This window comes from Giraffa tippelskirchi, chromosome 10 (genome assembly GCF_054371585.1).
Source record: "Giraffa tippelskirchi isolate mGirTip1 chromosome 10, T2T-mGirTip1v1.2.pri, whole genome shotgun sequence".
In the NCBI taxonomy this organism is placed as follows: Eukaryota; Metazoa; Chordata; class Mammalia; order Artiodactyla; family Giraffidae; genus Giraffa; species Giraffa tippelskirchi.
In genome coordinates, this window is record NC_137284.1 from 136036967 (window position 1) to 136064123 (window position 27157).

Consider the following 27157-nt stretch of genomic DNA (forward strand, 5'->3'; position numbering starts at 1 on the left):
AGAAACACTGGGCTGGAGGAACACAAGCTGGAATCAAGATTGTCGGGAGAAATATCAATAACCTCAGATATGCAGATGACACCACCCTTATGGCAGAAAGTGAAGAAGAACTAAAGAGCCTCTTGATGAAAGTGAGAGAGGAGAGTGAAAAAGTTGGCTTAAAGCTCAACATTCAGAAAACTAAGATCATGGCATCCGGTCCCATCACTTCTTGACAGATAGATGGGGAAACAGTGGAAACAGTGTCAGACTTTATTTTTCTGGGCTCCAAAATCACTGCAGATGGTGACTGCAGCCATGAAATTAAAAGATGCTTACTCCTTGGAAGAAAAGCTATGACCAACCTAGATAGCATATTAAAAAGCAGAGACATTACTTTGTCAACAAAGATCCACTAGTCAAGGCTATGGTTTTTCCAGTAGTCATGTATGGATGTGACAGTTGGACTATAAAGAAAGCTGAGCGCCAAAAAATTGATGCTTTTGAACTGTGGTGTCAGAGAAGACTCTTGAGAGTCCCTTGGACTGCAAGGAGATCCAACCAGTCCATCCTAAAGGAGATCAGTCCTGAATATTCATTGGAAGGACTGATGTTGAAGCTGAAAGTCCAATATTTTGGCCACCTGATGCAAAGAGCTGACTCATTTGAAAAGACCTTGATGCTGGGAAAGATTGAAGGCAGGAGGAGAAGGGAACGACAGAGGGTGAGATGGTTGGATGGCATCACTGACTCAATGAACATGAGTTTGGGTGGGCTCCGAGAGTTGGTGATGGACAGGGAGGCCTGGCGTGCTGCGGTCCATGGGGTCGCAAAGAGTCAGACATGACTGAGCGACTGTACTGAACTCAGTGAATACAATCATTCACAAAATGCTGTGGACAATAAGCAAACCAATCTGATATACAGGAATATTTTTTATTATTTAGAATTTGAGTTCATTTCAGTTACAAGCCAGTACACGAACCTAGTGACCTTAAAAATTATTAAAATAAATTGAAAGTCTCCACTGACCCAGCTCTTCTGTTCCTTCCCATGTCCAGAGTGAGCCACTATCACGATTTGGGTGTGGGTCCTTAAGATTAAGAATTTTTTTTCTACTCCGTTAGAGAGACCACACACACACAAAAATGGAAGAGTGTTTTTAAAAGTATATAAATGTGGGACTTCTCTGGTGGTCCAGTGGTTAAGACTTGGTGCCTCTACTGCAGGAGGTACAGGTTCAATCTTAATTGAGGAACTAAGATCCTGCATACCACACAGCATGGCCAAAAAACAAAAACAAAACAAATAATATATATGTATACACACACACACATATGTGCATGCTAAGTTGCTTCAGTCGTGTCTGACTCTTGGCAACCCTGTGGCCTGTAGCCTGCCAGGCTCCTCTGTCCACGGGCTTCTCCAGGCAAGAATACTGAAGTGGGTTGCCATGCTCTCCTTTGGGGGATCTTCCCCACCCAGGGATTGAATCTGTGTCTCTTGCATCTCCTACATTGGCAGGTGAAGTCTTTACCACTAGCACCACCTGGGAATCCCTATATACATATAGGAGCCCCACAAAGATATGATACTCAAAGAAATGACCAGAGCAGGCAGCTTTTATACCTTTTAGACAAAGAAACAATAAACCTGTGAAGAACTGACAAGACAAAGGAGCTTGGACTTGGGGTCATAAATTGCTGAAGAAGTAACACGGTTTGTTTTTACAGCATTCTCAGCCCTAGATTCCCTATCTCTGGTGATAAGGGTGCCTTCTGCCCTCCTGGTACAGGGAACGTATCTTTCACGTGGGAGATTTATCTCCTGCTTTTCAGAGAGATAAAGGAGGGTCAGAGTGTCCTTCTTACACCAGCTGCTTCTCAAGTTCTTTTAACTCAAAACAATCAATATGCCAAAGTGGCGTATTTGGGGGGTGACATTCTGAAACCCTTACATCTGCAACTGGCTTTTTCACTTAGTAATATTTTTCATATTTAAACATAGTTTCACATTTAAACATAGTTCATTCCTTTCGGCTGCAACGTAGTCTTCTATCCTAAGAAAATATCACATTTTATTGCTGTATATGACTTGATATTTCAAATCTACCTCAAAGATCATTCCTGTGCATGCCTGTGTGCACATGTGGGAGCGTTTCCTTACGTGTCTGTCTCTCTAGTGCCGACACAGAAGCAAAATCACTGGTTATGGGACATGAACATTTTCCATTGTATTTATTTATTCATTTGGCTGCACTGGGTCTTAGTTACATCGATCTTTGTTGCGGAATGTGGAATCTAGTCCTCTGACCAGGGATGGAGCCCAGATCCCTCCTCTGTATTGGGAGCGTGGATTCTTAGCCACTAAACATAGCTCACGGAGAAGGAAATGGCACCCCACTCCAGTACTCTTGCCTGGAAAATCCTATGGACAGAGGAGCCTGGTAGGCTTCAGTCCATGGGTTCACTAAGGGTCAGACACGACTGAGCGACTTCACTTTCACTTTTCACTTTCATGCATTGGAGAAGGAAATGGCAACCCACTCCAGTGTTCTTGCCTGGAGAATCCCAGGGACGGGGGAGCCTGGCGGGCTGCCGTCTGTGGGGTCGCACAGAGTCGGACACGACTGAAGTGACTTAGCAGCAGCAGCAAACATAGCTCAGTTGGTAAAGAATCCACCTGCAATGCTGGAGACCCTGGTTCGATTCCTGGATCAGGAAGATCCGCTGGAGAAGGGAGAGGCTACCCACTCCAGTATTCCAGGGCTTCCCTTGTGGCTCAGCTGGTAAAGAATCCGCCCGCAACGTGGGAGACCTGGGTTTGATCCCAGGGTTGGGAAGATCCCCTGGATAAGGGAAAGGCTAGGCACTCCAGTATTCTGGCCTGGAGAATTCTATGGTCTGTATGGTCCATGGGATCACAAAGAGTCAGACACGACTGAGAGACTTTCACTTCACTTCAAACCACCAGAGAAGTCCCCATTCTCCATTTTAAATAGATACTATCACACTACTCTCCAGGGTGGCTGTACCAATCCACACCCCTCGCCCAGCAGTTATATGGGCATGCCCACTTCCACACACCCTCACTAGCACTTGATATTATAAAGAAATTTTTTTCCAAGCTGGTGATTGAAAACACTGTGGAGTTTTGATTCACATTTCCTTGATCACTGCAGGAATGAACATCATTTGTTGATCAGCATTTTATTTTCTCTTCTGTGAACTGTGTACTTATATCCATTGTTCATTTGTTCTCTATTGGGTGGTTTTCCCTTTTGTTCTATTGATTTATAGATATTCTACAAATGCTAGATTTTAATTCCTTTTCTATATATTTAAAACGTTTGCCATCAATAAGTTGATTGACTTTTAAATGTGTTTATGGTATCTTGTATCCTGTAGAAATTTTAAATTTTATCTGTAAAGTTTCCTTTGTGTAGAAATTTCCTGTATGATTTGATGTGTAGATTTTTTGTGGTCTTTAAATAAGCTTTCCCTGCTGTAAAGTAAAAAAGATGATCTAAAATTTATTCTAATAATTGTAAAACTTCTTTCTGCAGTTAGGTCTTTAACTCATTTGGAGCATATTTTTATGGCAACAATGTACTCACGTATAACTACATTTCCCTGTCTCCTCTGCATATAGAGCCGCCATGGGACCCAGCTCTTGTCTCGCAGAAGCAAGCAGAATCTGGGGGGAAACTTGGGGAAAAGTTTTGCTTTTCTCTATGGGCACTGCTCTTTTCCTCTTTCTTACTTTTTTTTTCACTGCCCAGAATTCAAGGATGTTGTCCTTTTGCTAGAATTTCAGAATTTGTCAAGTTTCACAAAAAATCTGGTTGGCAGTTGAACTGGGATTTCTATCAGCTTTGAGTAACAGAGACAATGGACACTTAATGTAATAGAAATTTTAGTCTTGCCTAATAAGTAAATTCACAGGAATGCAAACCAAGCTGGTGCAAAGAGCCCATGATGTCAACATGATACTGAGCTTTTTTCCTCTCTACTGTTGTTACTGTGTGGTTTTTATGCTCTTGGACACAGGATGTGCTATACTCCCAGGGATGGTATCTTTTTTAAAAAAACAAAATTTTATTTCTTGCTTTATTTTTGCCCCGTGCTGGGTCTTCCTTGCTGCGCAGACTTTCTGTACTTGTGGAGAACAGGCGCTACTCTCTAGTTGCAGGGCACAGACTTCTCATTGTGGTGGCTTCTCTTGTTGCAGAGCATGGGCTCTAGGACATGTGTTCAGTAGTTGTGGCATACGGGTTTAGCTGCTCAGCAGCATGTGGGATCTTCCCAGACGAGGGATCGAACCTGTGTTCCCTGCGTTGGCAGGCAGATTCTTTACCACTAGACCACCAGGGAAGTCCTGGGATGGCATCTTAATAGCAACGTGAACTCTAAAGCATCTAGCATAAACCTAATAAAAAGTGTCCAAGTCCCAGGTGGAGCCTTCTCACCACGAATATGACATAGCATTCTTTTATTCAACTCTTTTCTTGCAAATTCTTCTGGAACAATCTTACTTGTTCATCAGTTCAGTTCAGTTGCTCAGTCGTGTCCTACTCTTTGCGACCCCAGGGACTGCAGCACGCCAGGCCTCCCTGTCCATCACCAACTCCCGGAGTTTACTCAAACTCATGTCCATTGAGTCGGTGATGCCATTCAGCCATCTCATCCTCTGTCGTTCCCTTCTCCTCCTGCCTTCAATCTTTCCCAGCATCAGGGCCTTTTCCAAGGAGTCAGTTCTTCACATCAAGTGACCAAAGTATTGGAGTTTCAGCTTCAGCATCAGTCCTTCCAATAAATATTCAGGACTGATCTCCTTTAGGATAGACTGGTTGGATCTCCTTGCAGTCCAAGGGACTCTCAAGAGTCTTCTCTGACACCACAGTTCAAAAGCATCAATTTTTTGGCGCTCAGCTTTCTTTGTAGTCCAACTCTCACATCTATACATGATTACTGGAAAAACCATAACCTTGACTAGTGGACCTTTGTTGACAAATTAATGTCTCCGCTTTTTAATATGCTGTCTAAGTTGGTCATAGCTTTCCTTCCAAGGAGTAAACATCTTTTAATTTCATGGCTGCAATCACCATCTGTGGACATCTATGTTAGGAGCCATTAATTTATACCAATGTGTCTAAGTACAGTCAACATCACAAGATTCTTTCTAATTTTCATTTTTGTATTTAACTTTTCTCCATCTGTGAGAACTCTGAGTTCCATCATTCTCAATATATTTGCTTATGTGATCAGTTCTCATATGTAACCAACCTCCTATTGATACTGACATATTGTAGAAAGAGAGAAAGAGAGAGATTTTCTAATGCTGTCTGCAGAGAGGGTCTGGGAATAACACAATCCAAAATCAAAGAGCACACGGAGGGCCCAGCTCTTAGGTTCTAAATACCACCATCCCCTAAAAGGAGCCAGAGTTCCTTGGAGAAGTGGCTGATTCCAAGGCTAAGGCAAGAAAAGCACAAGATGAGCCTGAAAGATCTTGAACCAGAAGGTGAGGATGTTCTCAAAACATGTCAAAGGGACACAGAGGCCAGCCTGAATGAGTGCTCACAGGTCAAGTCAGGGGCTATAGGAATATTAAATAATAATAACAATAAATTTTTGTTATTATTACTCAGTGAATAAGGTAGGAATCCATGAGCTTATGATGATAGAAAGAGAAGGAGAGACGCACAGAGAGAGGGAGAAACACAGAGACAGAGAAACAGACAGGGGTGGAGAGACAGGGTAGGGGGCAGGGAAGGATAGACATGACCAAGCTTTTCTTTATAATAGAATTCCAACTGACAAATACAGAAGGAAGGATGGAATAAGAAAATTTGGCGACCTTCATAGTAATAACAAACTCAACCAAGAAATACCAATGGGTGCTAAAACTAGTGAGTGAAATTTTAAAGAATAACACGATATTACAGAGTTCAAAATGCTTATTGATTACCAACAGGAAGAGTGGCTTTCAGTGGAGAAATCTGGCCATCACTACCTCAGCTAACAAGGTTAACATCATCAATGAGACAAATTGAAATCATGTACCACCTGCCAGGACTCAGTGAGAAGAATGTAGCATCAGTTCGGTTAACACTTCTGCCAAAGATGCATAACCTGAATCTAATCATGAGAAAACATCAGACAAATCCGAGCTGAGAGATGTCTACCAAATGATAGGACTGTGATCTTCAAAACTGTCAAGGTCCTGTAGGTAAAGAAAGACCGGGAAACTATTGTAGACTGAAGGTTACATGACAACTAAATGAAATGCATGATCTTGGATTGAATCCTTCTGATAGAAAAGACATTATTGAGAGGATCAGTGAAGCTTGGAGTCTACAAATTTGGTGGCAGTGATGTATCCATGATATTAATAGCATCCTCATTTTTCTGGTGTGTTACAGGAGAATGCCTTTGTTTGTAGGAAAGGATTCCTGAGTGACAGGGCAAGATACCAGCAACTTTCATTCAAACAGTTCAAGAAAAAGGGGAACAACAAGCAAAAACACGAAAAAGAATACACAGAAGAGAAAGCCAACAGACAAATGCAAAAAGTGGGCTATTGTATAAGACAGCTGACTGGGTGTTTTCAAAGTCACTGAGATGGAAAATAAAAAGGCAGAATTCAGAGGGAGAGCATAATTAGACAAAAGAGAGTTAAGAGACAGAAGAAACCAGTGTGGATCCTGGTTCTAACAAAACAGTTCTGAAAAGACATTTTAAAGACAATCAAGGATGCTGTACACCTGAAACTAATCCAACATTGTTAATCAACTATACTCCAAAATTTAAAAAAAGTTAAAAAAAAAGACAATCAGGGAAATCTGAATAAGGACTGAATGTTAGGTGTTACCAAGTAATTCTTGCTAATACTCTAACTGTGAAAAAGCCACTGTGATTATATAAGAAAATATTCCTTTTTCCCCAGACACACATGGAAATAAAAGAAGTTGAGGTCTGGAGTTGGCTTTAAAATACTTCAGAAAAAGGGGGTAGACCAATCAAGAGGATAAAAACCTTTGATAATTATTGAATCTGGATGTGGATGTTGTATTAGATAGCTCAGGCTGCCATAACAAAATACCACAGGGTTAAACAGCAGAAATTTATCTTTTTACAGTTGCAGAGGCTGGAAGTCCAAGGTTAAGGTGTTGGCAGATGTGACTTCTTCTGAGGCTGTTCTCCTTGGCTTGCAGGTGGTTGCCTCCTCACAGGTCGCCCTTTGGTCTGTATTGTCTGTGTCCTAGTCTCCTCTTCATATAAGGACACCAGTCATATTGAACGGGAGCTACCTATATGACTTCATTTTACCTTAATTACCTCTTTAAAGCCCCTAGCTCCAAATATGTCACATTCTGGTGTCCTGAGAGTTAGGACCTCAACATATGAATTTAGAGGGAATACAATTCAATCTCTAACAGGTGTATGGAAGTTTATTGTATCACTCTCTCTGGTGAATATTTGATTTTTCATAATAAATGTTTTTCATCATAAAAACAAATGCAGAAAAAGTAAGCAAAGAGAGTCCCCACAGATGTATCTTTCGAGGAATTTTGCTGCAGAAGACATCAGAGAAATGAGATCGTGTCTGGAGGTAAATATGAGGTAAAGAGAGTAATTTTTTCTTTAAAAATGATTCTTTTTTTTAAAAAAAAAAGTTACTTATTTTTAATTGGAGGATAATTGCTTTACAATATTGTGTTGGTTTCTGTCATACATCAACATGAATCTCCTTCTCCCTGGTGGCTCAGAAGGTAAAGCATCTGCCTACAATGCTGGAGACCTGGGTTTGATTCCTGGGTTGGGAAGATCCCCTGGAGAAGAAAACGGCAACCCACTCCAGTACTCTGGCCTGGAAAATCCCGTGGACGGAGGAGCCTGGTAGGCTACAGTCCACAGGGTCCACAAAGAGTCGGACACAACTAAGCAACTTCACTTTCTTTTCTCCTTCCCTCACTCTGTCCACAAGTCTTCTCTATGTCTGTGTCTCCATTGCTGCCCTGCAAATAGGTTCCTCAGTATCATCTTTCTAGATTCCATATATATGCATTAGTATACAATATTTGTTTTTCTCTTTGATTTACTTCACTGTGTATAATAGGGTCTAGGTTCATCCACCTCATTAGAACTGACTCAAATGCGTTCCTTTTTATGCCTGAGTAGTGTATATATGTACCACAAATTCTCTATCCTAAAATGATTCTTTTATTATGGCATATTTGTATGCTAATAGGAAGGATCCGATGTACCGATTGAGGAGAGAAGGGACAATTGCAAAAGAAAGTCTGGGAGTTGGCAAAGGGGTTGGAATATTCTGATAGGAGCAGAGGTCCTGCCCACTGCTGGGGAATGTGGAAATCCTCTGCCAATTGATTATGCTTACTCAGTGAAATAAGAAGCAGGGGCACCCACCAGTTAAGAGTGAGACTTGTGGCTGCCAAGAGGGAGAGGGGTGGGGGAGGGGAGGGTGAGGAGTCTGGGGTTGGCAGATGCAAACTGTTACACACAGGATGGATGAAAAACAAAGTCCTACTGTATAGCCCAGGGAACCATATTCAATATCCTGTGATAAACCATGATAGAAAAGAATATGAAAAGAATGTATATATGTATAACTGAGTCACTTTGCTGTATAGCAGAAATTAACACAACATTGTAAATCAACTATACTTCAATAAAACTTAAAAAGCTCAAAGAGAAAAATAAATAAAAGCCATCACAAAATTATTTTTTTTGAAAAAGAGTGAGGAAGAGTTGGAAATTTGAGGAGAGGACCGAAGATATGAACTGTTTAGCTGGAGAGTGGAGAGTGAATTGAACAAGGAAATGGAGAAGGAATGCCAAAGATTAGGGAGTCCCTCTTTGTGGGTCAGGAATATGGTTTGCAAATATTTTCCCCCAATCTATAGCTTGTCTGTTCATCCTTTTAATAAGGTTTTTCTTACAGCAACAGTTTTTAATTCCAGTGATGTCCAACTTGTTAATTGTTCTAGTTATGGAGCCTCCTTAGTTTCCTCCTAGGGTCAAGCTTAAGAAATTTTTGCTAAGCCCTAAATCCTGAAGCCTTTCGCTTACTTTTTCCCTAAAACTTTTAGTTTTACATTTTTGCAATTCCGTCTGTGATCTGTTTTGAGTTAATTAAAAACATTTTTTTTTTATTTATATTTTTGGTTGCACTGGGTCTTCATTGATGCTTGTGGGCTTTCTCTAGTTGCTGTGAGTGGGGGCTACTCTTCATTGCGGTACATGAGCTTCTCATTGCAGGAGCTTCTCTTGTGCAGCACAGGCCCTAGGTGTCCAGGTTTCAGTAACTGCAGCTTCAGTAGTTGCAGCACACGGGTTTCAGTAGTTCTGACACTCAGGCTCAGTACTTGTGGCTCGCAGGCCCTAGAGCTCATGGATTTAATAGCTGTGGTGCGCAGGCTTAGTTGCTCCATGGCATGTGGCATCGTCCTGGACCAGGGATGGAACCTGGGTCCCCTGCATTGGCAGGCGGATTTGTATCCACTGTACCAGCAGGAAAGTCTCGTTTTGAGTGTTTTTGGTATGATGTGTCAGACAGCTCAAAGTTCATTTTTTGGTCTGTACACCAGCACCAATTGTTGAAGAGGCAGTCTTTCCTTCACTGAATTGCTTTTGTATATTTGTAAAAAATTAGCCCAGTATCTTTGACTTGGGTCTATTTTTGTATTCTCTATTTTGTTCCTTTGATCTGTGTGTCTATCCCTTTGGCAATAACACATGGTACTGGTTTAGAACCTTACTATCAGGTAGGGTGATTTCTCCCAATTTACTATTCTTTTTCAAGAGTGTGTTAGCTATTCTAGGGCTCGTGTACATCCAAATAAACTTTAGAATAAGCTTGTCTATGTCTGCAAGCAAAAATCTTACTGAGATTTTGATCAAATGATAGAAATTGCATTAAACCCATAGAGCAGTTTGGAGAGAATTGACATCTTCATTATGTTGAGTCTTCCCATCTTTGAACACGGTATCCCCCCACCCCCTTAAGTATTTAGGTCTTCTTTGATTTCTTTCATCAGCATTTCATCATATTAATGGGATGTAGGTGGGGCAGACATAAGTGTGCGTCTGATGTCTTGAACTGGAAGCCTGGTGTCAATTTTCAAGTCTGATTACTAAAATATTGATGAAGACCTTGGACAACTTTGACTAAGAGGTTCAGACTTGATTGTTCTAGAGTCACTCATTGTCGCTGACACTTCCTGTGTGCTCTTGTATTCTATTCTGGGGTAATATTCTGGAGCTGGCTACCTCCTTGTAGCCAGCTCCTTGAGTTATGAGTTGCTTAAAGTTCACTACAGAGTCTTTGCCATTTGGGTTGCTATGGAGACTCCCCTTCCTTGCAGTGTGTCCTGCCACCTCTGCTCTTGCTTACTGATTCTTGGGGGTAATCACTTCTTTCCGCATGTTGGCCTCACAGCTTTATAATGCTAGTGTACAATTCAGGGGTAGTACATTCACAATATTGTGCAACATCACCACCATCTAGTTACTGGATATTTTTATTACCCCAAAAGAAAACCCCCAAACCATTTAAGCATTCACTCCCTGTTTCCCCTTCCCCTCAGCTCCTGGTAGTCACTAATATGCTGTCTGTCTCTACAGATTTGCATTTTATAATTATTTCATACAAGTGGATCATACAATATGTGACTTTTTGTGTCTGGCTTCTTTCATTTAGCATATTTTCATGGCTCATGCATATTGTAGTAGGGCTTTCCAGGTGGCTCAGTGGTAAACAATCCATCTGTCATTGCAGGAGACACAAGAGATGTGGGTTCGACCCCTGGGTTGGGAAGATCCCTTGTAGAAGGAAATGACAACCTGCTCCAGTATTCTTGCCTGGGAAATCCCATGGATAGAGGAGCCTGGTGGGCTACAGTCCATGGGGTTGCAAAGAGTCGGACACAACAGAGCATACACACACGCATGCATGCATGTTGTAGTAGGTATCAGTACTTCATTCCTTTTTAAAAGATTATTATTACTATTATTTTTGGCTGCACCATGCGGCATGTGGGATCTTAGTTCTCTGACCAGGGATCTAACCTGCAACCTCTGCACTGCAAGCATGGAGTCTTAACCTCTGGACCACCAGGGAAGTTCCAGTACTTCATTCTTTTTAACGGATGAGAAATTTCCATTGAATGGACATACTACATTTTGTTTACCCATTCACCAATTGAAGGCCCTTTCTGTTGTTTCTACTTGTGGATATTATAAATAGTGCTGCTATGGACAATCATATACAAGTTTTTGGGTAGACATATGTTTTTAATTTTCTTGAGTATATACCTAGGAGTAAAATGACTGAGTCATACAGTAATTCTATGTTTAACTATTTAAAGAACCACAAAATTGTTTTCCACGCTGCAACCATTTTACATTCCCACCAGCAATGTATAAAGGTTCAAATTTCTCTATACCCTAACTGACACTTGTCATTTTCTTTTTTCTTTCTTTCTTTTTTTTATATATAGACATCCTAGTGGATGTGAAGTGGTACCTCGTTGTGGTTTTGACTGTATTTCCCCATTGATTCATGATATTGAATTTCTTTCTATATGCTTGTTGGCCAAATGTGTATCTTCTTTTCAGAAATGTCTATTCAGCTTTTTGCCCATTTTAAAATTGGGTTGCCTTTTTGTTTTGAGTTGTAAGAGTTTTTAATATATTTTGTATAGAAGATCTTTTTCAGATTGATGATTCAGATTAAAGAACTATGTGTCTTTTTGCTTTCTTGAGCGTGTCCTTTGATGCACAAAAGTTTTGGCGAAATCCAATTTGTTAACCTTTGCTGTTAATTGCTTGTATTTTTTGTGTCATATCTGAGAAATCATTGCTAAACCCAGTCATGAAGACTTACCTTTATGTTTTCTTCTAAGAGTTTTACACCTTTAGCTCTTACTTTTAGTTCTTTCCTCCATTTTCAGTTAATTTTTATGTACTGTTTGAAGTAAGTGTAAATTTCTTTTCTGTTTTTTTGCTTGTGGATTTTCAGTTCTCCCAGTACCATTTGCTGAAGAGACCGTATTGTCTTTAGTCACTCAGTCGTGTCCACCAGGTTCCTCTGTCCATGGAATTTTCCAGGCAAAAATACTGGAGTGAGTTTTCTTTTCCTACTTTAGGTTATCTTCCTGACCCTGGGATTGAACCCAAGTCTCTTGCATCTCCTGCATTATTTCCCTATTGAATGGCCTTGGTACCCTTGTCAAAAATCAATTGACCATAGATGTGTGGCTTTATTTCTAGACTCTAATTCTATTCCATTGGTCTATGTGTCTATCCTTATGCCACCTGTTTTAATTATTGTAGCTTTGTTGTAAGTTTTGAAGCAAGCATTCTGAATCTTCCAACTTTTTGTTCTTTTTCAAGATGTCTTGGCTTTGAGGGTCTCTTGCAAACCTGCCTGAATTTTAGAATCAGTTTTTACATTTCTGGGGGAAAAAAAAGCCATTGAGATTTTGATACTGATTTTATTAAATCTGAATACTACTTGAGGAGTATTGTTATCTTAATAATATTCAATATTAAGTCTTCTGATCCGTGAATATAGATGTCTTTCCATTTATTTATGTCTTTAATCATTCAACTCAGGGCTTCCCTGTTCTCATCCATTTCACACTCGGTCTTATATAAGAGCAGCATCTGTTTTCCTTTCCCATATGCCGTTAAGGAGCTTTTCTTTTTTACTTCTTGAATTTTCACTTCACTTTTTCTGAAATTCTACCAATTGTATTAGAAATTCATTTGCGTTAATAAGATTTGGTCTGCTTAAAACTTTAACTATAAAAAGGGAAGGGTTTGTCAGTTATTACAGTTTACCGTGAAACTGTTTAACCTCCAAGTCGAAGTCTCGCCCCTTGAGGGATGAGTCGGATTGATGGAGGGGAAGAGAAATGTTAGCAAACAGAGTGCCCCAGGTGTGGCATTTGGGGTGAAGAAGGACATTGGATTGGCCGTCTGTCTCTTCCCTTTGCGTGTTTCTCCCCCTGGGCCAGAGCTTAAGCTGGTACAAAAGTCTGTTCCTTTATAGGTTCAACAGACTTTTCAAGGTCATATGTAAAACAGTTCATATGGAGAAAATACATTCTGCATTCCACAAAAGGACCAACCAACATATAAAACAGTGGGAAGTCTATCCCTTTTACTAGGAGGAACGCTCATCTGCATTCCTGGATGTGTGAGGAAGGCTCCCTTGGTAAAACTATTGGCTTTTCAACACCCCTTTACTCACTTTTCCTCCCAGGCATGAGCTCTTCTCAGCCGGGAATGAGTAAGTGAGTCTGCCTTCCTTTGGGTTTCAGTGAGTGATTCTTCTTCTTCTCAGACTGAACTGAGTCCGGAAACTTAGGTTTGATCATCAGGAAAGGTGACATCTTATTTCTCCATCTCCTTGCTGCTGTCTTTTTTTTTTTTAAAGACTTCTTTCTTTATTATTATTTTGGCTATGGTGGTTTTTTTGTTGCTGTACTCCGGCTATCTCTAGTTGCAGCAAGCAGGGGCTACTCTTCACTGCTGTGTGGGCTTCTCATCTAAGGTGGCCTCTCTTGTTGCAGAGCACAGGGTCCAGGCACTTGGGCTTCAGTAGTTGCAGCATGTGGGCTCTATAGCTGCGGCTTGTAGGCTCTAGGCCACTGGCTCAGTAGATGTGGCGCACAGGCTTACTTGCTCCATAGCATGTAGGATCTTCTCTAACCAGGGATCAAACCAGTGTTCCTTGCATTGCAAGGCGGGTTCTCAACCACTGGACCACCAAAGAAGCCCCACTGCTGTCTTATTTTTCAATTTCTCTAGAACCAAGTCAGAGAAGACAGATGCTGTTTATTGGACTTTCTCAACATCTTGTTGAAGATGGCTGGTTTTCAGTGTCCCACGACATCCTGGATCAAATCTATCTAGGAAAGGAGTCTTTGTTCTGCTTCCCAAAACTATGGCCTGGCAAGGACCCAGACATAATTAAGGTGAGTCTAAATGTGTGCACATAATCATTTATTCATAATCGCATCAGTAGAAGATCGAATGTTTCCACCTGTTCACACAGGAATTTTTATTATTTCCAAAGATTCCTTTCCCAGGCATTTCTGGACTCGCCAAGGAGTGTCCTGGCCTCATTACGAATCAGACTTCGGCATCACTCGTCCTTGCTCTGAAGCCTGCCATGGTCCTCCCCAGCTGCTGCTTTTACCAATTCCATCTCAGCCGGACAACTGCCCCTGTCTCCACTGTCCCTGTGGGTGGCGCCAGGGTTCTGTGGTTGCTGGTCTGATGGCTGGACAGAGCTGCCCCTGGGCTGAGCTGCAGCAGGTGGTGCCAGAGACCCTCGGCCATAGACTCTGGGAGGCTCTCTGGGTGGGAGGAGAGGGCTCTTTGGCGGGTACACTGGGTTAGGCTTAAGTTCTGAGTAATCCGAGTCAGTGAACCATTCATCCCAAAGCCCTCATTCTCTCCAGGGCACACTCACAGCCCAGGGTGGATGAAATAGGGCAAGTTCTAGTGCAAGCAGCCACACGGCCCCTGCTGGTGATGACCATGGCTCATCTGGCTGGCTAGGCCAAACTCCCTTCTCAAACCTGTATAGAAGCCCCCCACAGTCCCTGCCTACACTGTGGTCTCATCCAGCAGCCCCCTCTGCCAAGGCCACATATTGTGGCCATGGGTCTCAGCCCCATCTAGCACCACAGCTCAGACAAGGTCAAGTCGACTTGCTTTAGAAGGGGCCTCAGTCCTCATGTAAACGTGAGCCCAAACACATACTGGGGATGGGATGGGGTGGGGAATGTCTACCCTGGGGAACCTTACTATGTAAACAACCATCCTGCTAACTAGAGCTTTACCAGCATCCCTGATTATTCTTAATGTGAGTCTTAAAAGGCCAGATGAGAGCAAATACGGATGAGGGCATGAGACCTTCAAAGCAGGAGCCTTATTTTAGGGCTGTGTTTGGAAACGACCCTGTCTTCGGAACTGACACAAGCTGCTTCTGGAACCTCAAGTCGAGAGTGGACTTGAGATGTTTACTCTGGAATGGGGGGTCTGTGTGGGCCCTGGATCGTGGGCCCCCTGGTTCCACCTCCGGCCTGCACCAACCAGAGCCCAGGAGGGTGAGCTGGAGGCTGCATTTGAAAAGTGCCCATTCACAGCAGCTGTGGGGTTTGCCACCGGCTTACGGGGTGGGCTGAGAGAACGAGGCGTTTGGAGCGTGGGAAGGAACTTTGGGGACCCAAGGGAATTTGGGCAGGCCGTCGCCCCCAGCCCTCCTCTGGCTTGGCGCAGTCTCACTTCTGCCCCGGATGAACCCCGCCCGTCCCAAGTCAAGGGGACCGGGGCGACACCGCGCAGTGCCCCCGAGGCTCCACGAGGGGGCGCGCGAGCCCAGTGTCTGCGGCGCGATGGGCCTGCGAGGCGACAGGAGGACCGCAGAGGTGACCTGGTTCCCGCGCCTGGTGGGGCCCCTGCAAACCACGCACCTCGGGAGGATGGGCTTTACCTCGGAGGCACAGCAGGTCCTTAACAAGTTTTTGTTGATAGAGTGAGTGAGCTATGAACCCAATCACGCCGAGAATTTTGAGCTTTAACTTGCTCTATCCTACTTAATTTCACCCCCAGACAAGGATAATTCTTTTTACATATTAAAAGAGGCCTCCTGGTAGAGGGCAGTGCAAGCCCAGACGGTCTTATGCAGTCCATTTGGGGAAGAAATGATTGAAGAAGTGAGGTGGGATGGGACGGCTGGGCTGCGCTGGGGTGGGGCACGGGAGAAGTTGTCCCACTTGCCCTGTCAGCTGTTTCTGCTCAAAGGCTCAGCTAGGTTGGACCCAAACCCAGGGGAATTTCCTTGCCCTGGTTGGTCCATTTCCTGGGTGTGTTTCAGGTTAAGGACAGCACTCCAGGGCCAGAGGCAAGGTCCGCTGGTGCCAGGGGAGAGCATCATTCAAGTCCTCCCAGGGACTCTTCTCCTGTGGGACACACCCCACACACCCTTCCAAAGACTTGGGCCTTTTCTGGCTGCTTATCCTTCTGTGGGACTTGGGCATCACTTCTCCAGTAGTGTCCTTAACCAGCTCTCCCTGACACTCTGTCTGGATTAGGGCCCCTCTCCTGCTGCGATGACAGTGGGGGATGGGCAGTTCTACAGACCCAAGTTCAAATCCCTCTTAACAGCTGGGTGATTTGGAGAAAGTTACTTAATCCTCTTTTTTTTAAAAAAAAATTAACTAATTAATTATTCTTTGACCACACTGAATCTATGTTGCTGTGCTCGGCCTTTCTCTAGTTGAGGCAAGCAGGGGCTACTCTTCATTGCAGTGCGTGAGCTTCTCATGTCAGTGGCTTCTCTTGTTTCGAAGCACGGGCTCTAGGCACACAGCCTTCAGTTAAAGTAGCACATGGGCTCACTAGTTGTGGCTCGAATGCTCTAAAGCATGGGTTCAATAGTTGGGGCACAGGGCCTTAGTTGCCATGTATTAGTTGCTCAGTTGTGTCCAACTCTTTGGGACCCCATGGACCGGAGTCCTCCAGGCTCCTTTGTTCATGGAATTCTCCAGGCAAAAACACTGCAGTGGGTAGCCATTCCCTTCTCCAAGGGATCTTCCTGACCCAAGGATTGAACCCAGTCTCTTGCATTGCAGGTGGATTCTTTACTGTTTGAACCACCAAGGAAGACCTAGTTGCCCCGAGGCATGTGGAATCGTCCCAGTTCAGTTAAGTTCAGTCACTCAGTCGTGTCTGACTCTTTGCGACCCCATGGACTGCAGCATGCCAGGCTTCCCTGTCCATCACCAACTCCTGGGCTTACTCAAACTCATGTTCATCAAGTCGGTGATACCATCTAACCATCTCATCCTCTGGCATCTCCTTCTTCTCCTGCCTTCAATCTTTCCCAGCATCCGGGCCTTTTCCAATGAGTCAGTTCTTCGAATCAGGTGGCCAAAGTATTGGAACTTCAGCTTCAGCATCAGTCCTTCCAATGAATATTCAGGACTGATCTCCTTTAGGATGGACTGGTTGGATCTCCTTGCAGTCCAAGGGACTCTCAAGAGTCTTCTCCAACACCACAGTTCAAAAAGATCAGTTCTTCAGCGCTCGTCTTTCTTTATAGTCCAACTCTCACATCCATACATGACTACTGGAAAAACCATAACTTTGGTTGGTTTGGTCCATAGACAGACCTTTATTGGCAAAGTAATGTCTCTGCTTTTTAATATGCTATCTAGGTTGGTCATAGCTTTTCTTCCAAGGAGCAAGCATCTTTTAATTTCATGGCTGCAGTCACCATCTGCAATGATTTTGAAGCCCAAAAAAATAAAGTCTCTCACTGTTTCCATTGTTTCCCCATCTATTTGTCATGAAGTGATGGGACCAGATGCCATGATCTTAGTTTTCTGAACGTTGAGCTTTAAGCCAACTTTTTCACTCTCTTCTTTCACTTTCATCAAGAGGCTCTTTAGTTCTTCTTCACTTTCTGCCATAAGGGTCATGTCATCTGCGTATCTGAGGTTATTGATATTTCTCCCAGCAATCTTGATTCCAACTTGTGATTCATCCAGCCCGGCATTTCACATAATGTACTCAGCATATAAGTTAAATAAGCAGGGTGACAATATACAGCCTTGACGTACTCCTTTCCCTATTTGGAACCAGTCTGTTGTTCCATGTCCAGTTCTAACTGTTGCTTCTTGACCTGCATACATATTTCTCAGGAGGCAAGTAAGGTGGTCTGTTATTCCCATCTCTTTAAGAATTTTCCATAGTTTGTTGTGATCCACACAGTCAAAGTCTTTGGCATAGTCAATAAAGCAGAAATAGATGTTTTTCTGGAACTCTTTTGCTTTTTCTATGACCCAAATTCCCAACAGATGTTGGCAATTTGATCTCTGGTTCCTCTGCCTTTTCTAAAACCAGCTTGAACATCTGGAAGTTCGAAGTTCACAGTTCATGTATTGTTGAAGCCCAGCTTGGAGTATTTTGATCATTACTTTACTAGTGTGTGAGATGAGTTCAATTGTATGGTAGTTTGAACATTCTTTAGCATTGCCTTTCTTTGGGATTGGAATGAAACCTGACCTTTTCCAGTCCTGTGGCCACTGCTGGATTTTCCAAATTTGCTGACATATTGAGTGCAGCACTTTCACAGCATCATGTTCTAGGATTTGAAATAGCTCAACTGGAATTCCATCACCTCCACTAGCTTTGTTCATAGTGATGCTTCCTAAGGCCCACTTAACTTCACATTCCAGGATGTCTGGCTCTAGGTGAGTGATCACACCATCATGGTTATCTGGGTCATGAAGATCTTTCCTTCATAGCTCAGCTGGTAATCTTCCCAGACCAGGACTCAAACCCCTATTCTCTGCACTGGCACATGCTAAGTCGCTTCAGTTATGTCCAACTCTTTGTGATCCCATGGATTGTAGCCCATCAGGCTCCTCTATCCATGGAATTCTCCAGGCAAGAATACACTGCCATTTCCTCCTCCAGGGGATCCTCCCAACCCAGGGATCAAACCCCTGTCTCTTATGTCTCCCGCATTGGCAGACAGGTTCTTTACCACTAGTGCCACCTGGGAAGCCCCCTGCATTGGCAAGCAGATTCTTATCCACTGCGCCACCAGGGAGGTCCTATTTAATCCTCTTTTTCTTCCCAGTTACACCATTAAATGGGACCTATCTACCACAAGAGTAGCTGTGAGACATTCTAAGACCTTAGAACCAGAACTGCCACATCTTGACTAACCTCAGCTGGGACTGCTATGGTGTTTTTTCTTTGTGGTGGAGTAGGTCACCGTCTCATTATCAGTAGGTGTCAGCTCTTCAAAGGCAGTGGCTGCTTTACTCATCTGGAGCAGCACCCAGGGCCAAACTCATGTGTGCTTATTGGAGGCAGTATGTCCTCCGTGGGACCAGGCTGCCCTGGGCAGGACCTCTCACATCTCCCACCCACTCCCCTTTCTCAGAGGCTCTCTGGGTCTCTGCTGAGGTCCTGGAATGACTCCTTGCTTCTCCCCTCTCTCTGCCCCATGCCAGCTGCATAGCCTACAGCCCATCAGCTCCTCTATCTCCAGAGACACTCTTGGCCCAGCCTTGCTAGCAGCTCCTGGTGTCTGCATGCAGATGGTCCCCTCAGCAGGGGACCCACACCCAGGAAGGCTGCTCCCTTGTCACTCGCCTCACCTCACCCAGGCTCTGCCGCTGACCCCTTGCTCCACTTAAAAAAAAAAATTATGTGTTTATTATTTTAAGTAGTTGCAGCAACAGGATCTTTGATCTTCACTGCGGCATGCTGAATCTTCAGTTGTGACGTGCATACTCTTAGTTTCAGCAAGTGGGATTGAGTTCCCTGACCAGAGATCGAACCCAGGGCCCCTGCATTGGGAGCAAGGAGTCTTAGCCACTGGACCGCCAGGGAAATCCCCTTGCTCCACTTTAGAGTCAATCTTGTAGAGGACCCTGTTCTCTGCTCCCTGCACGCTCTGAAGTGCATGGCTCTCAGATGAAGTCTGAACATCGGTGTTGCCAGAGGTTTAGCAATAGTGGGAGATGGCTGCACCATAGGGTTGGGTTAGAGAGCCAAGCTAGGCCCCAGAATGGACTCTGTTCTCTAGCGCCCTTGCACCCTGGCTTCAGCCTGCATCCTGGAATCACAATAGTCTTGCTGAAATGAAATCCCATACCTGGGATTCTTGTCCCCTATCTAGCTTTACTTTTTCTGTAGCACTTATTACCACCTGACGTATTATAGATTGTATTTATTGTCCATTCATTCCCATTAACATTTTGGGAATGAAAATGAAAAGGCTATGATTTATTGGAAGATTTAGTTATGACCTGAGGTTTCCAGGTGTGCCAGGTAGAGACTATAACAACAAAAAGTGCCAAAGAGAGAAAGAGAGGGGAAAAACCCAATGAACCTTTCTATTGAAAATTGTAAAAACACATGAGGAATTTTAAAGCTAAAAAAGACAACAAAAGCAATGAATCAAGACAGTTCATTGCAGTTGGCATTAATTTATAGACTAGTTTCTTTTTAATTTATTTATTTATTAATTGAAGGATAATTGCTTTACAGAATTTTGTTGTTGACAGTTTTTTAAGAATAAATGTGTTGAAGGAGCTCAAGAAGATGGTTGAAAGGATAACACCTATTAAATAAAAATTTTAAAAAAGAACAAGACATTCTAATAGGGAAAAGTGAGCCAAGAAGTAGACATCTTGGAAATGAGAAAAAAAAAATAGCCATTAAAAAATGTGATAGGATAGATTCCACAATTGAAACAAAGGCTATATTAAGTGAATTTGAAGATAGTACAAAAGAAATAGCTTAGAATGCAGCAGAGAATGAAGAGATTTAAATAAGGGCTAATTAAGACACATGTGTGATAAGAAGAGGCTCCAGTGCATGAAAACAGGAGTCTCAGAAGGCAAGAAGGGAGAAGTAATATCTAGAGAGAAAAAGCTGAAAATTTCCTAGATTGAAGTGGACATAAGTGCATTCAAGGTGCCAAACAAGGTTAATAAAAATGGGTCCACACCTAGACACACTGTACTGAAACTTAGAACATGAAGAATAGCAAGACAATCGGAAAATCTATTGTCTGAGTCCTCTTAGGCTGCTAGAATACATTACCATAGACTGAATAGACATTTATTTCTCACAATTCTGGGCCCATCTGGAAGTCTGAGATCAGGGTGCCAGAATGGTTAGGTAAGGGCTCTCTTCTAGGTCACAGAACTTATCACATACTCATATGGTGGAAGAGGCAAGAGATCTCTCTGAAATGTCTAAGTCCCTAAGAGTCCTCCTGCCAATGCAGGAGAGATGGGTTCCATCTTTGGGTCAGGAAGATCCCCTGGAGAAGGAAATGGCAACCCATTCCAGTATTCCTGCCTGGGAAATCCCATGGACAGAGGAGCCTGGTAGGCTACGGTCCATGGGGTTGCAAAGAGTCAAACACAACTCGGCAACTAAACAACAGCAATCCCATTCATGAGGGCTCCAACCTCATGATAGAAGTACCTCTCCAAGACCAAACTTTCAAATACCATCACCTTTGGGGGTTAGAATTTCAACATATGACTTGCAACATTCAGACCACAGCAGCTATTATGAAGAAAAGATAAAATACACCTAAAGGCATGTCCGTTAGACTGTCAGTTGACTTCCCATCAATAGCAGTGTCTGCCAGAAGACAATGGATATGAATTCTTTAACGCTCTGAGTTTACATGCAGCTACATTATTATGCAGGAACAAAGACAAAATAAAGATATTTCTGGACACACAAAGTCAAAGAGAATTTACCTCCTACAGCTGTTCACCACAAGAAAAAGTAATTCAGCAAGAAAAGAAATGAACCTAGAAGGAAGACATGGGATGTGATCAACAATGGTGAGCACAGACATCAGTAAAACGTTATTAGTCAAGTTAGTGAACTTTAAAAAGAAAATTGGGGGGACTTAAAAAGAGTGAAACAATCTTTATAAAACAATAAAGTCATAGGGAAGAGTGGTGTTCAGTGGTGGTTAAAATAAACTAATGGGCTTGTGTTTAGGAGATTAGAAATACTGAATTTTTGACAATGCTGGAATAATTTATAATTTAACATGCATATTAAAATGTAAAGATAATTATTAAAAGAAAAGAAATACAATTCTTATTGTGTTAGTCTGCTCAGACTGCTGTAACAAAATAGCATAGACTAAGTGTCTGAAACAGTAGAAATTTATTTTCTGACAGATCTGGAAGTTGAGAGTCTAAGATCAAGGTGCCAGCATGGTTGGGTTCTGTTGAGACCTTCCTGCTCCGCTTTCAGACAACAGTTTCCTTGCTGCATCCTCATATGACCTTTGTGTTAAGACAAAGAGATAAAATAGAAAACATGGAAGTCGAAAAGTAAGCCCACATTCAAGGGGAAGGGAATTAGCCTTTTGAAGGGTGAAGTGTTGAAGAATGCTTGGATGCTCCCTCCACCACATTAGCAGTGGCTTTTTCTTTTTAATGCATCCTGCTCAGGAAAAATAAAGATTAATGTCTTTCATCAAATTTAGAAAATTCTCAGCTATTATCTCTTCTGTTCTCCTCTATTCTCTCTATTTTCTCCTCTTGGACTCTTGTCAGACATAGACCAAATTCTTTCATATCTCTTAATCTTTTCCATAGTTTCTATGTTCTAATCTGTGCTGAATTATTGGGTAATATCTTCATATTTCTCTTCCAGCTCACTAATTTTCTCTTCAACTAAGTCTTCAATTGGGTCTAATCTGCTATTCACCCCACTCTAACTTTTTAATTTTAAAATCATGTTTTTCATTTCTAAAAGTACTATGTGCTTATCAGTACTTGCAACTCTTCCCAATTTTGATAGTCTTTCAATGCTGGCCTATTTTCATGACTCAGTCTCTCATTTCTTTATATACTTGCTACACAGTTACATTATCTAATGATTCCAATACCCAGTATCCTTAAGGACCTAACTCAATTGTTGGTTTTTCTCTTGACCTTCACTAATGGGAGTTCTTCCTTGTATCTCCGGAGATCTTTTACTGTGAATTCACATTGAGAGATATTAATCTGTGGAAATCTTCAGGCCTTAATTGAAGATGACTTTCTCTAAGGAAGATTTGCATTTGTTTTTTCTGGATGCCAAGGCGTGTACCAACCCAGAGCTGTGGCCACTTTAGTCATCTTTCAAAAGTCGAGCTTATTGCAAGCGGTTTGGGTTCAGCTCCTCCTGTTACTGGCTGAAAGTTTAGTCTTACAAAGTTTATCTTGTTGCACAAGATACGTGGACATTGGCACTCAAGGCAATCCCATCTTTCCTGTGTGCTTATAATTTCACACTTTGGTTTCAGCCTACTTGGTCCCCTAAAGATTTCCTTACTTCTTGCAATCCCAGCTGTGCAATAAGAACCATTTTGAGCAAGATAATTATGATTGTGGCCACAAGTCTTGTCACAGAATCTAGGCTGCCTCTTCTAGAAGTCCCAGAAATTAAAAATAAAAACAAAACTTTTTATTTATTTTGGCTGTGCCAGGTCTTGGCTGCAGCATGTGAAATCTTTAGTTGTGGTATGTGAGATCTAGTTCCCTGATCAGGGATCGAACCTGGATCCCCTGCACTGGGACACAGAGTCTTAGCCACTGGACCACCAGCAAAGTCCTCCAGAAATTCTTTATCATGAAAATATCCAGAAAAATAAATAGAATTAATAAGAGAACTCAGAAATGCTGAAAGAGGTCAACTTAGAAAAATTCACACTATTTCTATACATATGTAATAACCAATTAAAAAATACAATAAAAAAGTAATTCACAATGCAATAAACTTTGAGATACCTAGGAATAAATCTAATAAGACATGCAAGACCTTTATGGAGAAAAATGACAAATTATTGTTGAAGGATATAAAAGAAGATCTGAATAAATGGAGATTTTTTTAATGTCCATGGATAATATTCATAGGTTGGAAGATACTATCATAAAGATGTCATCTCTTCTGAATTTAATCTATAAATCCAATGCAGTACAAATGAAATTTCCTCTGATTTTTGTGTGTGTGTGTGTGTGGAACTTGACAAGCCTATTCTAATAGTAATGTGGAAGACCTCCACTGCCTCAAAAAAAAAAAAAAAAAACACCCAGAAGAAGAAGAGCTAAAACAATTGTGAAGAGGCATAACAAGGGGCAAGGAGTGGAGAGGACTTTCCATAGAAAATATGAAGATTTACTCTAAAGTTATAGTAAGACAGTGAGGCATTAGCCCAGAGACAGAAAAGTAACTCCATAGCTTAGAATAGGCTAGAGTCCAGAAAATAAACCCTCTCATGTTTGGAAACTTGATAAATGTGTGAGGTTTCCCACATTAGTGGAAAAAAGAAGAACTATTTAATAAATGATGCTGGGACAAATTATTATCTTTATGGGATAATCAATCTTCACAGATACCATACAAAAATTCTATGTTGACTTCAATGTGAAAAGCAAAACTTCATAATTCTTAGAAGAAAATATAATAAAGTATCTTTGATCTCCAGTTAGGAGGGGAAGGATTTCATTTTTTTAAGGAGGGCGTTTTAAACAAGACACAAAACCTCCCATTTACAAAAAATGATAAATTCAGCCTCATTAAAATTTAGAACTTTTGTACAACAAAAGATACTATGAACACAGTTAGAGACAAGACAGATTTTTTTGCAATGCAAATAACCAACAGTGAGTTAGCATCTAGAATATATTTAAAAAGTCCTACAAATCAATTTCTTAAAAAGATAGAATTTTAAAATGGCACATGATACAAATAGGCATTTCACAGAAGTGGAAGCCCAAGAGGTCGCTATGCAATCTGAAAAATGGCTTGATGTCAAAATTAATCAGGAATTTGCATATTAAATGCACATCTTAACCTTGTCAGATATTAAACATTTAATATTACTGCATGTTTACACTTTTAGGTGTGTAAACTGGTATAATCTCTTTTCAAGAGCAATTTGGCAAAATCTAGCAGAGCTTAGAGGTAAATCCTTAGAGCCAACAATTCTATTCATAGGCATATTCCCTAGGGTAATCATTATGCATATGCATAAGGAGATGTAAACAGGAATGCTCACCCCAGCACTGTTTGTAATAATGAAAAAAACAGAATCACAGGAGAATGGATAAATCGTGATGTATCCTTAGAACCGAGTATAGTGCAGCAGTTAAAGTAAATGAACAAGAGCTACATATATCAATGCAGATGCCCCTAACACAGTGTCTAAATCATGCAAGTTGCAGGAGGATGCATGCTGTCTGATGCCTTTTATGAAAATTTCAAAATATGCAAAGTGATTCTCTATATTGTTTATGGTTATGGTTACACCATAAATCTGTAAGAAAAGTATAAAAACATGGATGAGAAGTAAGTACAACAAAATGTTAAAAATGGAAAAAGTGAGTATCTGATGAAGTGGGCACATAGGTGTCTTATTATTCTCTTGTCTCATTTTTTAAAATACTTGATTTTTTTTTTTTTAATAGCACTCCTCCACTGTATGTGGGATGGACCAGAAGGGATCAAGACCTGTTGGTGGCTCTTGCAGTGGCAGGGGTGAGAGGCAGTGGGTGACTGCAGGAGAAGGTGCGGAGAGAGGACGGTTTCAGATTTGTCCTTGAGGATATGGGCTCCTGGTTGTTTGTTTTGTTTTGTCTTATCCTGAGCAACTACGTGGCTAAGTAAAAAACTGAAAAGTCTGACAAGTTCAGAAGTTGTCAGTGAAGTGAGGAGATAGCACCCTAGCGCAGTGCTGGCCTGGGTCAGTGGCTTTTTTGGCACACTGGTGATAGCTCCACTGAGGTCAAACATATGTGGAGAGAGGCTCCTGCAAGGCTATTCAGTGTGGCAGCAATCCCAGTGTCCAACCAAGGATGGATAAGTAGGCTGTGGTAAAGATAATGTCTGGGAATCCTATGATACTTGCCTGAGGTCTTTGCCAAACTGATGCTTAAAATTTTGAGAAGCTTTCTTGCACAGCAAAGGAAACCATCAACAAAATGAAAAGGTAATCTACAGAATGGGAGAAAAATATTTGCAAATCATAATTGATAAGGGGTTTATATCCAAAATATATAAAGAACTCATACAACTCAATAGCCAAAAAATTCCAATGAAAAAATGGCCAGAGGAACTGAATATATGTTTTTCCAAAGAAGACATACAAATGGCCAATGGATACATGGAAAGATGCTCAACATCATCAGGGAAATGCAAATCAAAACCACAATGAGATATCACCCCACATCTGTTAAAATGGCTGTCATCAAAAAGTCAAGAGATAAGTGTTGGCAGGATATGGAGAAAAGAGATGCATTGTGCCCTGTTGATGAGAATGTAAATTAATGCAGCCACTATGGAAAACAGTACAGAGCTTCCTCAAAAATTAAAAATAGGACAACCATATGATCAAGCAAACCCACTTCTGGGTATATATCCAAAAGAAATGAAAACAGAATTTCAAAAAGACATCTGCATTCCCATGTTCATTGCAGCATTATTCACAATAGCCAAGACACAGAAACAACCTAAATGTCTGCGTTTGTGATTTAGTCACTAAGTCATATCTGACTCTTGTGACCCCATAGACTATAGCCTGCCAGACTCCTCTGTCCATGGGATCCTCCAGGCAAGAATACTGGAGTGGGTTGCCATTTCCTTCTCCAGGGGGAGTATATATCAGAGTATTATCCAGCCATTTGGGACAACATGAATATACCTTGAGGGCATTTGCCAAGCGAAATGTCAGAGAGAGAAAGACAAACACTGAATGGTATCACTTATATATGGAATTTAAAAAAAAAATAGGGGCTTTCCTGGTGGCCCAGTGGTAAAGAATCCATCTGCCCATTCAGGAGACACGAGTTACATCCCTGGTTAGGGAAGATCCCACATGCCGCAGAGCAACTAAGCCCATGCGCCACAACTATTGAGCCTGGGTTCTAGAGCCCAAAAGCCACAGCTACTGAAGGCACGCACCCTAGAGCCTGTGCTCCACAGGAGAGGCACCACCAGCTAAAGAGTAGCCCCTGCTCGCCACAACTAGAGAAAAGCCCGAGCAGCCACAAGGACCCAGCACAGCCAATAAATAAATAAAATTACTTAAGTAAAAAAGTCAAACTCATAGAAACAAAGGGTAGAAAAAGTGGTTGCCAGGGGCTGGTGGGTGGGGAAAATAGGGAGAGGCTGATAAAAGGGTGCAAACTTTCAGCTCTAAGATGAATCAAGTCTGAGATATAACGTATAACGTGGGACTATAGTTGATAACACTGTACTATATAGCTGAAATTTGCCAAGAGAGTAGGAATTAAATGTTCTTGCCAAATAAAAAGGATAAATGTGTGAGATGATGGATGTGTTCATTAACTAGATGGGGGGAGTCCTTTCACAATATACACATACATCAAACCATCATGACATGCACTTTAAATATCTTACAATTTTCTTTGTCGATTATACCTCAATAGAGCTGGAAAAAAAGAGGAAAATGATCCATTTTCCCATGGTTTGAAATGCAAATACATGTGTACAGTCATTTGTCATCTGACTCTTCTTATGATGGCTTTGGCCGTACAGGCATTTTTTTTTTATTTCTACATAGCTGAATT

General features: G+C 41.8%; 1 long non-coding RNA gene across 1 annotated transcript in view; it reads left to right on the forward strand.

Annotated features, from left to right (window-relative positions):
* Positions 1 to 14851, forward strand: part of LOC145522534 (uncharacterized) — a 26074-nt gene extending 11223 nt beyond the window's left edge. Inside the window, exons 6-9 of the long non-coding RNA XR_014066018.1 lie at positions 7120 to 7195; positions 7506 to 7604; positions 13821 to 13987; positions 14089 to 14851. This is a non-coding gene — a long non-coding RNA (uncharacterized LOC145522534). The remainder of the gene's footprint in view (positions 1 to 7119; positions 7196 to 7505; positions 7605 to 13820; positions 13988 to 14088) is intronic.
* Positions 14852 to 27157: the final 12306 nt, after the last annotated feature.